This window comes from Moschus berezovskii, chromosome 13 (assembly GCF_049115385.1).
Source record: "Moschus berezovskii isolate FMDL1 chromosome 13, NW_MosBer_1.0, whole genome shotgun sequence".
NCBI classification, from domain to species: Eukaryota; Metazoa; Chordata; class Mammalia; order Artiodactyla; family Moschidae; genus Moschus; species Moschus berezovskii.
In genome coordinates this window covers 45,720,896-45,735,782 of record NC_142472.1, presented here as the reverse complement: position 1 = coordinate 45,735,782, position 14,887 = coordinate 45,720,896, and positions in this window count along the sequence as shown.

Genomic DNA, 14,887 nt, shown 5'->3' with positions numbered 1-14,887 from the left:
CTACTGAAGTTTATCCAAACTCATGTCCACTGAGTTGGTGATGCCATCCAACCATCTCATTCTCTGTCATCCCCTTCACCTCCTGCCCCCAGCATCAGGGTCTTTTCAAATGAGTTCTTCACATCAAGGTGGCCAAAGTATTGGAGTTTCAGCTTCAACATCAGTCCTTGCAGTGAACACCCAGATTGATCTTCTTTAAGATGGATTGGTTGGATCTCCTTGCGGCCCAAGGGATTCTCAAGAGTCTTCTCCAACACCACAGATCAAAAGCATCAGTTCTTTAGTGCTCAGCTTTCTTTATAGCCAAACACTTACATCCATACATGACCACTGGAAAAACCATAGCCTTGACTAGACAGACCTTTGTTGGCAAAATAATGTCCCTGCTTTTTAATATGCTGTCTAGGTTGGTCATCAGTTTCCTTCCAAGGAGTAAGCATCTTTTAATTTCAAGGTTGCAATGATTTTGGAGCCGAAAAAAATAAAGTCAGCCACTGTTTATATATCCAGTTTATTAGGGAATCTCCACACTGTTCTCCATAGTGGCTGTACTAGTTTGCATCCCCACCAATAGTGTAAGAGGGTTCCCTTTTCTCCACACCCTCTCCAGCATTTATTGTCTATAAACTTTTTGATAGCAGCCGTTCTGACCAGTGTGAGATTGTACCTCATTGTGGTTTTGATTTGCGTTTCTCTGATAATGAGTGAAGTTGAGCGTCTTTTCATGTCTTTGTTAGCCATCTGTATGTCTTCTTTGGAGAAATGTCTGTTTAGTTCTTTGGCCCATTTTTTTATTTGGTTGTTATTTTTCTGGAATTGAGCTGCATGTGTTGCTTGTATATTTTTTAGATTAATTCCTTGTCAATTGCTTCATTAGCTGTCGTTTTCTCCCATTCTGAAAGCTGTCTTTTCACCTTGCTTATAGTTCCCTTCATTGTGTAAAAGCTTTTAAGTTTAATTAGGTCCCATTTAAAAATTTTTACTTTTATTTCTATTACTCTGGGAGGTGGGTCATAGACGATCCTGCTGTGATTTATGTTAGAGCGGGTTTTGCCTAATTTTTCCTCTAGGAGTTTTATAGTTTCTGGTCTTATATTTAGATTTTTAATCCATTTTGAGTTTATCATTGTGTATGGTGTTAGAAAGTGTTCTAGTTTCATTCTTTTACAAGTGGTTGATCGGTTTTCCCAGCACCACTTAAAGAGATTGTCTTTTCTCCATTGTATATTCTTGCTTCCTTTGTCAAAGATAAGGTGTCCATAGGTGTGTGTATTTATCTCTGGGCTTTCTATTTTGCTCCATTGATCTATATTTCTGTCTTTGTGCCAGTACTATACTGTCTTGATGACTGTGGCTTTGTAATAGAGCCTGAAGTCAAGCAGGTTGATTCCTCCTGCTCCGTTCTTCTTTCTCAAGACTGCTTTGACTATTCAAGTTGTTTTTTTTTTTTTTTTCTTTTTTTGTATTTCCATACAAATTGTGAAATTATTTGTTCTAGTTTTTTGAAAAAGACTGTTGGTAGCTTGATAGGGATTGTATTGAATCTATAGATTGCTTTGAGTAGTGTACTCATTTTCACTATATTGATTCTTCTGATCCATGAACATGGTATATTTCTCCATCTATTTGTGTCATCTTTGATTTCTTTCATCAGTGTTTTATAGTTTTCTATATAAAGGTCTTTTGTTTCTTTAGGTAGATTTATTCCTAAATATTTTATTTGTTTCCTTGCAATGGTGAATGAAATTGTTTCCTTAATTTCACTTTGTTTTCTCATTATTAGTGTTAGGAATGCAAGGAATTTCTTTATGTTAATTTTATATCCTGCTACTTTACTATATTCATTGATTAGCCCTAGTAATTTTCTGGTGGTATTTTTAAGGTTTTCTAAGTAGAGCATCATGTCATCTGCAAACAGTGAGAGTTTTACTTCTCCCTTTCCAATTTGGATTCCTTTTATTTCTTATTCTTCTCTGATTGCTGCGGCCAAAACTTCCAAAACTATGTTGAATAGTAGTGGTGAGAGTGGGCACAATTGTCTTGCTCCTGAGTTTAGGGGAAATGCTTTCAAATTTTCACCATTGAGGATAATGTTTGTTGTGGGTAGTTTATGCGTCATAATATCTTAAACTTATATTGCCTCTCCCTTGTCCATTCTACCCACTAGGATGGCTGATTTCCTGTGTATCTTTGAGTCTATTTCTGTTTTATTATATTCTTTTGTTTGATTTATATTTAGAGTCCACATATAAGATAAAGCGTACAGTATGTGTCTTTCTCTGTCTGACTTATTTCACTAAGCATAATACCCTATATGCTCGCCCATGTTGTTGTAAATGGTAAAACTGCATTCATTTTTATGGTGAGTAATATTCCATCATATATGTATATAATTTACGATATTTAAAAAGATATTTATTTATTTTAATTGATTGATGATTTCTTTATAATACTCACTTGATTTCTGTCATACATCAACATGAATTAAACATAGGTGCACATATGTTCCCTCCCTCTTGAATCTCGCTGCCACCTCCCACCCATTCCCACCCCTCTCAGTTCAGTCTGAGTTGTATCTACCTCTTTGCGACCCCATGGACTGCAGCACTCCAGGCTTCCCTGTCCAACACCAACTCCCGAAGCTTACTCAAACTCATGTTCACTGAGTTGGTGATACCATCTAACCATCTCATCCTCTGTTTCAGTTCCCTAATTCATACAGTAAATTCTGGTTGGCTATTTATTTACATACGTTAGTATATATGCTTCCAAGCTACTCTCTCCATTCATCTCACCCACCTAATAGATCTATTCATCTATTGCTGGACACTTAGGTTGCTTTCATATTTTGGCTATCATAAAAAATTCTTCATTGGTGTTCATAGATCTTTTTAAACTAGTCATTTTGTTTTCCTCAGATGTATGTCAGAAGTAGAATTGCTGGTTTTTCTTTCTTTTCTTTTTAATTTTTTGGGAGAAGTTCTGTACTATTTTCCACAGTAGCTCCTCCAATTTATATTTCCCTGGTGTACTAGGATTCTCTTTTCTCCACATGCTCACCAACATTTGTTATTTGCAGACAGTTTTATGATAGTCATTTTTATATGTATGAAGTGATATCTCATTGTGTTTTTGATTTGCCTTTATGTGACGATTAGTGATGTTGAGCATATTTTCATGTGCCTATTGAACTTCCCATGTGGTTCAGCTGGTAAAAAATCTGCCTGCTTGTGGGAGAGCTGGGTTCGATTCCTGGGTTGGGAAGATCCCCAGGAGAAGGGAAAGGATTCCCACTCCAGTATTCTGGCTTGGAGAATTCCATGGACTGTATAGTCCATGGGATCTCAAGTGGTTGGACATGACTGAGTGACTTTCACATATATGTTGAACATCTGTATGTCTTTGAAAAAGTGTCTATTTGGGTTTTCTGACCATTTTTAATAGAGTAGTTACCTTTTTTGGTATTGAGTTGTATGAACAGTTTATATATACTGAGTATTAACCACTTATAGATCATATTATTTGTGATATTAATTATTCTTTTTATTTTGTAGATAATTTACTTTTTTTAAAGAAAAGCTCTTAGTTTTGTTAATTAACAAAGCTTTTATTTCTTTCACCTAAAGATATAGGTCCAAGAAAATATTGTGGCAATTTTTGTCACAGTGTTCTTTCTATTTTTTGGTTGTTGTTGTTTGGTTTTTGTATTATGGTTTCCAAACTTATACCTAAGTCTTTAACCCATTTAAGTTTATTTTGTATATGGAGTGAAGAAAAACTCTAATTTCATGCATTCATATGTTGCTGTCCACTTTTCCCAGCACGACTTACTGAGAAACTGCCTTTTTACCATCTATAGTCTTAGCTCCTTTGTCATAAATTAACTGAGCATAAGTATCTGGATTTAGCTTCCCTGGAGGCTCTGATGATTTATTTCTGGGTTCTAATTCTTTTCCAATTACCTATGTGTATATTTTTCTGCAATGCATACTCTTTTGATTTCTGTAGATTCTTTTTACAATCTTAAGTCAAGGAATGTGATAATTCTAGTATTATTATTTTTTCATGATTGCTTTGGATATCAGTGATTCCATATGTATTTTAAGATCATGTATTCTAGTTCAGTGAAAAGTGTCATAGGTAATTTGATAGGAATTGCAATCAATAGTAGATGGCCTAACAGTACTGATATTTTAACAGTATTAATTCTTCCAATCAATGACCATGGGATATCTTTTAATTTATTTGTAACTCAAACATCTTTCATAAGTGTTTTATAGTTTTAAGAGTATGATTTTCTACCTCTTTGGTTAAATTTATTTCTAGATATTTTATTCTTTATGATGTGATTTTAAACAGAATTGTGTTTTGCTTTCTCTTTTTGATAATTCATTAATAGTGTACAGGAAAGCAATGGATTTCAAATTTTAATCTCAGGTCTTGAAAATTTACTGATATAATTTATCAAAGCTAATAGTTTCAAAGAAGAGCAAGGAGAGATAAGAAAGCATTCTTCAGCGATCAATGCAAAGAAATAGAGGAAAACAACAGAATAGGAAAGACTAGAGATCTCTTCAAGAAAATTAGAGATACCAAGGGAACATTTCATGCAAAGATGGGCTCGGTAAAGGACAAAAATAGTATGGTCCTAACAGAAGCAGAAGATATTAAGAAGAGGTGGCAAGAATACACAGAAGAACTGTACAAAAAAGATCTTCATGACCCAGATAATCACGATGGTGTGATCACTCACCTAGAGCCAGATATCCTGGAATGTGAAGTCAAGTGGGCCTTAGAAAGCATCACTACGAACAAAGCTAGTGGAGATGTTGAAATTCCAGTTGAGATATTTCGAATCATGAAATATGATGCTATGAAAATGCTGCACTCAATATGCCAGCAAATTTGGAAAATTCAGCAGTGGCCATAGAACTGGAAAAGGTCAGTTTTCATTCCAATCCCAAAGAAAGGCAATGCCAAAGAATGCTTCAACTACCACACAATTGCACTCATCTCACATGCTAGTAAAGTAATGCTCAAAATTCTCCAAGCCAGACTTCAGCAATACATGAACCGTGAAATTCCAGATATTCAAGCTGGTTTTAGAAAAGGCAGGGGAACCAGAGATCAAATTGCCAACATCCGCTGGATCATGGAGAAAACAAGAGAGTTCCGGAAAAACGTCTATTTCTGCTTTATTGACTATGAAAAAAGCCTTTGACTATGTGGATCACAATGAACTGTGGAAAATTCTGAAAGAGATGGGAATACCAGACCACCTGACCTGCCTTTTGAGATACCTGTATGCATGTCAGGAAGCAACAGTTAGAACTGGACATGGAACAACATACTGGTTCCAAATAGGAAAAGGAGTATGTCAAGGTTGTATATTGTCACCCTGCTTATTTAACTTATATGCAGAGTACATCATGAGGAATGCTGGGCTGGAAGAAGCACAAGCTGGAATCAAGATTGCTGGGAGAAATATCAATAACCTCAGATATGCAGATGACACCACCCTTATGACAGAAACTGAAGAAGAACTAAAGAACTTCTTGATGAAAGTGAAAGAGGAGAGTAAAAAAATTGGCTGAAAGCTCAACATTCAGAAAGCTAAGATCATGGCATCTGGTCCTATCACTTCATGGGAAATAGATGGGGAAACAGTGGAAACAGTGTCAGACTTTATTTTCTTGGGCTCCAAAATCACTGCAGATTGTGAATGTAGCCATGAAATTAAAAGATGCTTACTCCCTGGAAGGAAAGTTATAACCAACCTCAGTTCAGTTCAGTTCAGTTGTTCAGTCATGTCCGACTCTTTGCCACCCCATGAATCACAGCACTGCAGGCCTCCCTGTCCATCACCAACTCCCGAAGTTCACTCAAAGTCATGTCCATCGAGTCAGTGACTCTATCCAACCTTCTCATTCTCTGCCGTCCCCTACCTAGATAGCATATTAAAAAGCAGAGAGTTTACTTTGCAACAAAGATCCGTCTAGTCAAGGCTATAGTTTTTCCAGTGGTCATGTCTGGATTTGCGAGTTGGACTGTGAAGAAAGCTGAGCGCCAAAGAATTGATGCTTTTGAACTGTGGTGTTGGATAAGACTCTTTAGAATCCCTTGGACTACAAGGAGATCCAACTAGTCCATCCTAAAAAAGACCAGTCTTGGGTGTTCATTTGAAGGACTAATGTTGAGGCTGAAACTCCAATACTTTGGCCACCTCATGGGAAGATTTGACTCATTGGAAAAGTCCCTGATGCTGGGAGGGATTGGGAGCAGCAGGAGAAAGGGATGACAGAAAATGAGATGGCTAGATGGTGTCACCGACTCGATGCACATGAGTTTGGGTAAACTCCAGGAGTTGGTGATGGACAGGGAGGCCTGGTGTGTTGCGATTCATGGGGTCGCAAACAGTCAGACATGACTGATAGACTGAACAGAAGTGAACTGAACTGAATAGTTTCTTGGTAGACACTTCAGAGTTTTCAGTATAAAAAGCATGTCATCTGCAAATAGGACAGTTTATTTCTTCCTTTCCAATTTGGATGCTTCATTTTTTTTTCTAATTGCTACAGCTAGGACTCAAATACAGTGTTAAGTAGTGGTGAGCAAGGGCATACTTGTCTTGCTGCTGATTTAGGGAAAATACTTCAACATTTCATTGTGGAGTATGATGCTAGATGTGAGTTTGTTATGAAAGACCTTTATCATGCTGAGATGTGTTCTCTATATCAGCTTTGATGAGAGTTTTTACATGGAAAAATTCCATTAGATGTTGAAGTTTGTTGAGGTTTTTTTTTTATGAATCTATAGAGATGATCATATGATTTTCATCCTTCCTTTTGCTAACATGGTGTATTACATGGATCGATTTATAATATGGAAATATCCCTACATCCTTGGAGAAATTCCACTTGATCATATTGTGTTAATATGATCCTTATTATATATTGTTGGAATTGGTTTGTTTATATTTTGTTAGTGATACTTGAAAGGAGAAATAGCAAAGACAGAGAAGAAAGCCTTCTTAAATGTACATGCAAAGAAATAAAGTGAAACAATAGAACGGAAAAGGTATGATATCTAAAAGAAAATTGGAGTTGACAAGTGAAACTTTCATATAAAGATAGGCAAAATAAAGGACAGAAACAGCAAAAATATAAGAGAAGCAGAAGAGACTAAGAAGAGGTGTCAAGAATAAACAGAAGAACTATCCAAAAAAAAAAAAAAAGCCCTCCTAATGGGCCAGATAACCATGATGCTGTGTTCAATCACCTAGAGCCAAACATTCAGGAGTGTGAAGTTAAGTTGGCTTTAGGAAGCATTACCATGAACAAAGCTAGGGGAAGTGATGGAATTCCAGCTGAAATATTTCAAATTCTAAAAGATGATGCTGTTAAAGTGCTATCATCAGTATGTCAGCTAATTTGAAAATTCTGCAATGGCCATAGGATAGGAAGATATCAGTTTTCATTCAAATCCCAAAGAAAGGCAATGCCAAAATATGTTCAAACTACTGTACAATTGTGCTCACTTCACAAGCTAACAAGTTAGTGCTCAATATCATTCAAAGTAGACTTCAACAATATGTGAACTGAGAAATTCCAGATGTACAGCTGGATTTAGAAGAGGCAGAGGAATCAGATATAAAACTGCCAACATCCATTGAATTATAAAAAAAGCAAGAGAATTCCAGAAAAACATCTACTTCTGCTTCATCAACTGTGCTAAAGCCTTTGACTGTGTGGACCACAACAAACTGTGAAAAATACTTATAGAGAAGGGAATATCAGACCACCTTACCTGCCTCCTGAGAATTCTGTGTGCAGGTCAAGAAGTTAACAGTTAGAACTGGACATGCAGCAACGGGCTGGTTCAAAGTTGAGAAAGGATTATATCAGGACTGTATATTGTCACATTGCTTATCTAATTTCTATGCAGAGTAAATCATGCAACATGCCAAGCAGGATGAATCACATGCTGGAATCAGCATTGTGGAGAGAAATATAAGCAACCTCGGCTATGAAGATGATAACACTCTAATGCAGAAAATGAAGAGGAAATGAAGATCCTCTTGAAAAAGCTGAAAGAGGAAAGTGAAAGAGCTGGCTTAATCTCAGCATTCAAAAACTAAGATAATGGCATAGGATCACATCACTTTATGGCAAATAAATTAGTAAAAAGTAGAAAGAGTTGCAAGTTTTATTTTCTTGGTCTCCAAATAACTGTAAGATGTGACTATAGTCACAAAATGATAAGATGCTTGCTCCTTGGAAGAAAAGCATGACAAACCTTGCTCAGGCATGTCTGACACTTGTGACCTCATCGACTGCAGCACCCCAGGATTCCCTGTCCTTCCCTATTTTCCAGAGATCACTCAAACTCATGTTCACTGAGTCAGTGATGCTATCTATAGTGATGCTATCAATATAGTTGCCATCCAACTATCTTTTCCTCTGTCATCCTCTTCTCCTCCTGCTTTCAACCTTCCCCAGCATCATGGTCTTTTCTAATGAGTCAGCTTCTCGCATCATGTGGCCAGCTTCAGCATCAGTCCTTCTAATGAATATTCAGGGTTGATTTCCTTTAGGACTGACTGGCTTGATCTCCTTGCAGCCCAAAGTACTCTTAAGAGTCCTCTAGCATCATCACAGTTCAAAAGCATCAATTCTTCAGCATTCAGACTTCTTTATGGTCCAAATCTCACATTCATACAAAACTACTGGAAAAAAAACAACAACATACCTTTGATTAGATGGACCTTTGTTGGTAAAGTAATGTCTCTGTTTTTTGCTATGCTGTCTAGTTTTGTTATAGCTTTTCTTCCAAAGAGCAAGCATCTTTTAATTCCATGGCTGCAGTCACCAATTGCAGTGATTTTGGAGACCAAGATAATAAAATTTGTTTACTGTTTCCATTATTTCCCAATCTATTTGGCATGAAGTAATGGGTCCAGGTCAGTTGTTTCCAAGGCAAATCATTCAATATCATCGTAATCCAAGAACATGTCCCAACCAGTAATGCTGAAGAAGCTGAAGTTGAACAGCTCTATGAAGACCTACAAAACCTCCAGAACCAACACCCAAAAAAGATGTCCTTTTCATTATAGGGGACTGGAATGCAAAAGTAGAAAGTAAAAAAATATCTGGATTAACAGGGAAATTTGCCCTGGGAGTACAGAATGAACCAGAGCAAAGGCTAATAGAGTTCTGCCAAGAAAATGCACTGATCATAGCAAACACCCTCTTCCAACAACACTAGAGAAGACTCTACACATGGACATCAAAAGATGGTCAATACTGAAATCAAATTGATCAAATTGATTATATTCTTTGCAGCTGAAGATGGAGAAGCTCTATACAGTCAGGAAAAACAAGACCAGGTGCTGACTGTGGGTCAGATCATGAACTCCTTATTGCAAAATTCAGACTTAAATTGAAGAAAGTAGAGAAAACCACTAGACCATTCAGGTATGACCTAAATCAAATTCCTGACGATTTTACAGTGGAAGTGAGAAAAAGATTCAAGGGATTAGATCAGATAGACAGAGTACCTGATACACTATGGACAGAGGTTCATAACATTGTACAGATGACAGGGATCTAGACTATCCCCAAGAAAAAGAAGTGCAAAAAAGCAAAATGGCTGTCTGAGGAAACCTTACAAATAGCTGTGTAAAGAAGAGAAGTGAAAAGCAAAGGAGAAAAAGAAATATATACCCATTTGAATGCAGAGTCCCAAACCAAAGTGAGGAGAGATAAGAAAGCTTTCCTCAGTGACCAGTGCAAAGAAATAGAGGAAAACAAAGAATTGGAAGGATGAAATATCTCTTCAAGAAAATTTGAGATACCTAGGGAACATTTCAAGCAAAGATGGGCTCAATAAAGGACAGAAATGGTATGGACCTACAGAAGCAGAAAATATAAGAAGAGGTGGCAAGAATACACAGAAGAACTATACAAAAAAGATAACCATGACCCAGATAATCACGATGGTATGATCACTCACCTAGAGCCAGACATCCTAGAATGTGAAGTCAAGTGGACCTTAGGAAGCATAACTATGAATAAAGTTAGTGGAGGTGATGGAATTCCAGTTGAGCTATTTCAAATCTTGAAAGATGATGCTGTGAAAGTGCTGCACTCAATATGCCAGCAAATTTGGAAAACTCAGCAGTGGCCACAGGACTGGAAAAGGTCAGTTTTCATTCCAATCCATAAGAAAGGCAATGCCAAGGAATGCTCAAACTGCAGCACAACTGCACTCATCTACTAGTAAAGTCATGCTCAAAATTCTCCAAGCCAGGCTTCAGTAGTATGTGATCCATGAACTTACAGATGTTCAAGCTGGTTTTAGAAAAGGCGTAGGAGCCAGAGAGCAAATTGACAGAATCCACTGGATTATCGAGAAAGCAATATAGTTCTGGAAAAAAAACATCTATTTCTGCTTTATTGACTATGCCAATGGCTTTAACTATGTGGATCACCACAAACAGTGGAAAATTCTGAAAGAGATGGGAATTCCAGACCACCTGACCTGCCTCTGAGAAATCTGTTTGCAGGTCATGAAGCAACAGTAAGAACGACATGGAACAGCAGACTGGTTCCAAATCGAGAAAGGAGGACGTCAAGACTGTATATTGTCACCCTGCTTATTTAACTTATATGCAAAGTACATCATGAGAAATACTGGGCTGGATGAATCACAAGCTGGAATCAAGATTGCCAGGAGAAATATCAATATCCTCAGATATGCAGATGACACCATCCTTACTACAGAAAGCGAAGAACTAAAGTGCCTCTTGATGAAAGTGAAAGAGGACAGTGAAAAGGTTGGCTTAATGCTCAACATTCAGAAAACTAAGATCATGGTATCTGGTCCCATCACTTCATGGCAAATAGGTGGTTAAACAATGGGAAAAGGGATAGACTTTAATTTTGGGGGCTCCAAAGTAACTGCAGATGGTGACTGCAGCTATGAAATTAAAAGACGCTTCCTTCTTGGAAGAAAAGTTATGACCAACTTAAGCAGACTTTGTCAACAAAGGTCCATCTAGTCAAGGATATGGTTTTTCCAGTAGTCATGTATGGATGTGACAGTTGGACTAAAAAGAAAGCTAAGCTCCAAGAATTAATGCTTTTAAATTGTGGTGTTGGTGAAAACCCTTGAGAGTCCCTTGGATTATAAGGAGATCTAACCAGTCCATCCTAAAGGAAATCAGTTTTATATTCATTGGAAGGACTGATTTTGAAGCTGAAACTCCAATACTTTGGCCACCTGATTTAAAGAACTGACTCAGTTCAAAAGACCCTGATGCTGGGAAAGATTGAGGGCAGGAGTAGAAGGGGATGACAGAGGATGAGATGGTTGGATGCCATCACAGACTCAATGGACATGAGTTTCAGTAAACTCTGGGAGTTGGTGATGGACAGGGAGGCCTGTTGTGCTGCAATCCATGGGGTCACAAAGAGTTGGAATGACTGATCGACTGAACTGAACTGAACTTAATGGGTCCAGTTTCCATGATCTTTGTTTTTTGAATGTTGAGTTTTAAGGCAGTTTTTTCAAGTTCATCAATGGCTCTTTAGCTCCTCTTCATTTTATGCCATTATAGTGTTATCATGTGCACATTAAAAAGCAGAGCCATCACTTTGCTCTTACACATCTGTATATTCAAAGCTATTCTTTTTTGTAGTAGTCATGTATGGATTTCATTTTGGACCATAAAGAAAGCTGAGTGCCAAAGGATTGATGCATTTGGGTTGTCATGCTGGAGAAGACTCTTCAGAGTTCTTAGACTGAAAGATCAAACCAGTCGATTCTAAAGGAAATCAACCCTGAAAATTCATTGTAAGCACTGATGCTGAAGCTCCAATTCTTTGGCCACTTGATGTGAACAGCCGACTCACTGGAAAAGTCCCTGATGTTGGGAAAGATTAAGAACAGGAGGAGAAGGGAGGATGAGATAGTTGGATAGCAAATGGACATGAGTTTGAGCATATTCAACAAGAGAGTAAATGACAGGGAAGTCTGGTGTACTACAGCCCATGCAGTTGCAAAGAGTAGGACATGACTGAACAATGAACAACAATAAGGATATTTGCAGCTATATTTATCAAAGTTATTGGCTGGTGTTTCCTTCTCCATGGCATCTTTTTTTCTTGCTTTGGTAACAGGATAATAATGGTCTTGTAGGGTGAATTTTAAAGTGTTCACACTTGTTCAATTTTTTGAATAGTTTGAGAATTATAGGTATTTTTCTTCTTTTTATGTTTGGTAGAATTATCCCATTAAGCCATCTTTTCTTGGACTTGTGTTTACTGGAATCTTTCTTTATTTATTTGCTACTAGTTATCGGTCTGCTCAAATTGTTTGTTTCTTCTTGATTCAGCTTTGGTAAGTTGCACATTTCTAGACATTTTTCCATTTCTTTTACGTTGTCCATTTGTTGGCACATAACAGTTTGTAGTATTCTCTTATTATTATTTTTTTCCCCTGTGGTATTTATTATTTCTCCTCTTTCATTTCTTATTTTATCTTTTCTTTGTGTTTCTGTCTAAAAGTTTATCAATTTTTTATCTTTTCATAGGCAACTAAGGAGGACCTATTTTATAGCACAGAGGGGGAAAAAGAAGGCACAGTCTGCTTTAGACACATTAAGTTAATAATGCATTCCAACATTTTTTAGGTGGATACAGATGCTGTTTGATTCCCTGTATATGAGGTACCCTAGAATAGTCAAATACACAGGATAAGAAAGTATATTGGCAGATGTCAGGGGCTAGGGATGTGAAGAGGGAAAGGGAAATGGTGAGCTAATGCTTAATTGGGACAGAATTTCAGTCTCGGAAGGTGAAAAAATCAGGAGATAGATAACGGTGAGATGCACGCACAACAGTGTGAACGCATTATACTTAGTGCCACTGTTAAGTATGGTTAAAATAGTTTGTTTCATATTATGTGACTTTTACCTCAACTTTAAAAAGATTGAAAAAAAACAAAAAACCCACAACTCTTTTCTTTATTTATTCTTTTTTTGCTCTAAACTTCATTTCCTCTATGATCTTTAGTTTTTCCTTCTTCCAGTTGACTTTGGGCTCTGTACTTTGTGTGTGTGTGTGTGTTTATCTTAGGTGGTAGGTTAGGTTGTTTATTTGAGATTTTAATTATTTCTTGAAGAAGTCTGTATCACTGTAAACCTCAGAACTGCTTTTTTGGCTATGAATAACTTTAATTATTTAAAAAATATTTGCAACGTTGTGTTTGTTTCTGCCATACAACTGTACATTCCATAGATTTTGGAATGAAAGCTATGCTTCCATTTTTATTTGTCTCAAGGTATTCTCTCTTTAATTTCTTCATTCACACAGTTTTTTAGTAACATACTATTTAATCCCACTTTTTTCCTTTCCCCAGTTTTATTTCTGTAATTGATTATTAGTTTCATCCTAATGTGATCAGAAAAAACCTTGATATAATTTATATCCTTTTAAATTCATTGAGACACGTTTTGTGGTCTAGCAGGTAATATACCTTGGATAACATCCCATGCATGCATGCAAATAATATGTTTTGTTTCTGGGTGAAATGTCCTGTGACAAGTCCAAGTGGTATAATGTCTCATTTATGATCACTGTTTTCTTATTTAATTTCTGTCTAGGTAATCTATCCTTTGATATAAATGTGCTGTCAAAGTCCCCTATTATTATTGCACTATCAACAGTTTCTTCTTTTATGTCAATTAATATTTCCTTTATTTATTTGAGAGCTTAAATACAATGTGCATAAATGTTGAGGTATGTAATATGTTCTTCATGTTTTGATCTCTTTATCATTATATAGTGCCTCTTTTTGTCTTTAGTTATGAATGATTTTTTAAATTCTACTTAATCTGATGTAAGTATTGCTATTTCATTTTTCTTATAATTTCTATTTTCTTAAAATATCTTTATCCAGTCCTCATTTGTATTCAGTTTATATGTTTCCTTAGCCCAGAAGTAAGTCTCTGTAAGTGAAAACCTGCTTTCTTTTGCATATACAGAATATTGTTATCAGTCAATCAAGTCATGATCAGGATCAGCTTCCAATAAAAGACCTTGGGCATTTAGTCTCAGATAAATTTCCCTGTTTAACAATATTTTATAAATGTTGTCCTAATTCACTGACAAGGGATTTAAGTGCATCCTGTTGGGATTCCATTGGGTAAAGACTCTTGGAAGATCGTTCCTGATTTTCTTGGGAACATATAACGTGTTCTTTTTTTTTTTTTCCTTTGCTGCTCATGCTTTATATACATTTCCTATGACACTCATAGTCATGGTACCTACAAGTCTTCCAAGTGAATCATTGAAACTTGGGGTCTTTTTGGGTGCCCATGACAAACAGCGGTAATTTATCCTTATATCATTCATCTATTCAATCAAGAAAAATTGAACATATGCTCAGTGAAGACATTTTATTAATACTATTTTTTAAAACATTTATATCTTGTGAGATGTTCACATATAAAGGTATCATGATTAGTGTACAATGTGGTGTCAGTAATAATAAGCTCAGGGGAAATGAGAGTGCATGGGTGAGAAAAAATATATATATACCAGGGTATCTGGAAATGTTTCTGAGAAAATAATTCTTGAAACAGGTTTTGAAGTTCTAGGTGAAGGCAAATGGAAAGCAAGTGTGATGTGGATACAAGAAAAGGGACAGATTCCTGAAATAGAATAATTTGTGTAGATGAGTAAGATAATCTCATGGGGCAACAAGTGCTGTGTCGTGAGTCTTGGTAGCTAAGTAAAATTTTAGAGGATCATTGTATTAGTTTCATATGGAAACTATAAAAATTACACAGTGACTTCAAATAGCACAAATGTATTTTCTAAGTTCT